This window comes from Penaeus monodon, chromosome 40 (assembly GCF_015228065.2).
Source record: "Penaeus monodon isolate SGIC_2016 chromosome 40, NSTDA_Pmon_1, whole genome shotgun sequence".
Taxonomy (NCBI): domain Eukaryota; kingdom Metazoa; phylum Arthropoda; class Malacostraca; order Decapoda; family Penaeidae; genus Penaeus; species Penaeus monodon.
The window spans coordinates 16216691-16219190 of record NC_051425.1 but is presented as its reverse complement, the minus strand read 5'-3'; the positions used below and the strand labels follow the sequence as shown (position 1 = coordinate 16219190).

The following is a 2500-nucleotide window of genomic DNA, read 5'->3' as shown; positions in this document are numbered from 1 at the left end:
CATATATAGTCCACAGATTGACAGAAAATAATGCATAAAGCAGTAAAGCGAGTATAACCAGTCAGGCTGCCCAACAAGTGACATTAGTGACAGAAAACTGCTGGTTAAATAATGTACTCCTGTTGGAAATGAAAAATTACATCCACTAATATTAAAATTAATCAGCAAAAGAAAAATCATACATGGAAATCAACAAAAAAATATCAAGGAAAATTATACATGGGGAGCAAATTCCCAAATACAAAGAAATACATGTTACATCCATATGTTACATTGATACGTTACACATGCAATGTCATCTACCAGCAGACTTGACAGCTCTGTTGTCACAGTACTCATTACTCATTTCAAAAGCAAAGTCTATTAATAGTGCTACTTGTGTTTTTGAGTTCTTTCACAATATTTCATTGAAATTAATTCTTTACAACTATTATGATCTTGTGATAACACAAAATTCAATGAAATACAATAATCAATTTGCCCTAGATTAGTGCATCCATACTGTAAAGACTAAATTTTTTCACCTACTTTTACATTTTAATATACCTCTTATGAGCAGCTTCACTCATATCCCTCCCCCTAAAAAATGTAATGACAAACAGATAAATAAATAAATAAATAAAAATAAAATATTATTATTATTGTTGTTGTTGTTGTTGTGTTGTTGTTGTTGTTGTTGTTGTTGTTGTTGTTGTTGTTGTTGTTGTTGTTGTTGTTATAATAATAATAATAATAATAATAATAATAATAATAATAATAATAATAATAATAATAATAATAATAATAATAACAATAATAATAAATAGAATAAAATAGATAAAAACAAAGAGTTAGCTTGAGCTGAAGACAAACTATGACAGATCTAGTCTACTGTAAACTTTTACCATCACATTTGCAGTCTAAGAATGATAAATTGAGTGACATTTACTTTTTATAACTGACCTAAGCAGACCTAATCAAGAATAGGGTTAATTTTTATGGTAAGGATGTACTAAGCTAGGGCAAATTGAAGATAATTTTTGGACAGAATAAAAAGTTGCCATTGTCTGTAAAAGGAATAATCTGCCGACATATAAAAGAAAAAGGTTGTGAAAAGTAGAACTCACAGCCCAAGTCTACTCAATGCTTCTGCCTTTCAGCTCTGGCTCATCATGTGTACTGAGATGAAGACAGATATTCATAATCAGATACTTTGGACACCTTAAACAGAGAGATGGACCAGAATCTCGCGCCTGTCTGACAATCTCCGACGAGCTGTCTCAAACCGAAGCCAATCATTAACAAGCTACGTCACATTGCAGCCAATCAGAGCTGTGATGGTGGTTAACCCTCCATCAGAAAGGTTGTTTGAGGTGTCCCTGAATGTGACTGAAAGTTTGCCAGGGAGGTATCAACTTGCGAGGGCAAATCAATGATGATATTACTGTAGAGGACAAAAGTTAGTCGTTTGTGGTTGATATTTCAGTAACTCAGGCTCCATCTGCAATACCATTATGGCCAATAACATGACCCTATTATCAACCAGTCCTTGTTGAACTAATAAAAACTGATAGTTAACATCATTATATATGCACTAGCCTAACATGCAAGAAATCAAAATATACTCTACGCTTCATTTCTACAGTATTCCTTATGTTCTCCAACTATCAAAATCACGATTGTTGTTAACCCATTGCCGACGGGTGGCATGTACGCACATGCCATGGCATGGCGGGACCATCTGCCAGGGGCATGTATGCACATGTCATAGAGTATGCATGGACATGCCATCAGTCTCGATTTATCAGGAAGTTTGGCAAGTAGAGACTGTAAAAAATAATGAAAATTGAAAATACAACATATCTTCGTAATATTACGAAGAAACGGCATGGAATGCTGGTATTTGGCATGAGTGGTCGCGCATGCTAGGGCGACGATATAAGCCCCCGGCAGCGAGGCCCCGGCCTCTATGAATGCTACCCGTCAGTTATGGGTTAATGGAAAGCAGAGTATTAACCACCATTGAACTAGAATATCTAATCTAAATAGATACCGATATTGCAGAGGTTGCTTAAGAATCACATACTAGGATTTTCTTCTCAAACAGAATACACATTACATAAAAAACTATACAAATTACACAAAAAATACATATGGCTTAGATTCGTGCACTTACCGGTAGTTTACTAAAGGGGTACTTCAAACACAGCAAATCCCGTGATTATTGTGCCATCTCAGGTTTAATCCTTCCTAGTAAATCGACGGAATAAACATTACCTGGGAACACGAATAAAACACTTCTAAATACGTGAGAAAAAAACGAGCATCAACTTTATATTGCTTCATCATGCAGCTCAACGCCACACCTTACATAATAAATGAATATCCCTAATGCAGTGCCTCTAAGTGACTTCCTTTTATGTCCATCTTCCTATTACCTAACTGTTTGTAAAGTGTTGAACTCCTAACTAATCAAAATATACCTGCGAATGGCATAAGACAGGGCGTAAACACAGCCTCC

General features: G+C 35.2%; 1 protein-coding gene across 2 annotated transcripts in view; it reads right to left on the bottom strand.

The window, feature by feature from the left end:
- Nucleotides 1-2500, bottom strand: part of LOC119597907 (phosphatidylinositol-3-phosphatase SAC1-like) — an 8201-nt gene that overhangs the window by 5600 nt on the left and 101 nt on the right. Inside the window, exons 1-2 of one of the 2 annotated variants that reach the window (XM_037947574.1) lie at nucleotides 2463-2500; nucleotides 2156-2256 (exon numbers count right to left, since the gene is read on the bottom strand). The exon at nucleotides 2463-2500 is cut by the window's right edge and continues 101 nt beyond it. The gene's annotated coding sequence lies outside the window, so the exon portion shown is untranslated. The remainder of the gene's footprint in view (nucleotides 1-2155; nucleotides 2257-2462) is intronic. The other variant, XM_037947575.1, reaches the window with a different exon arrangement.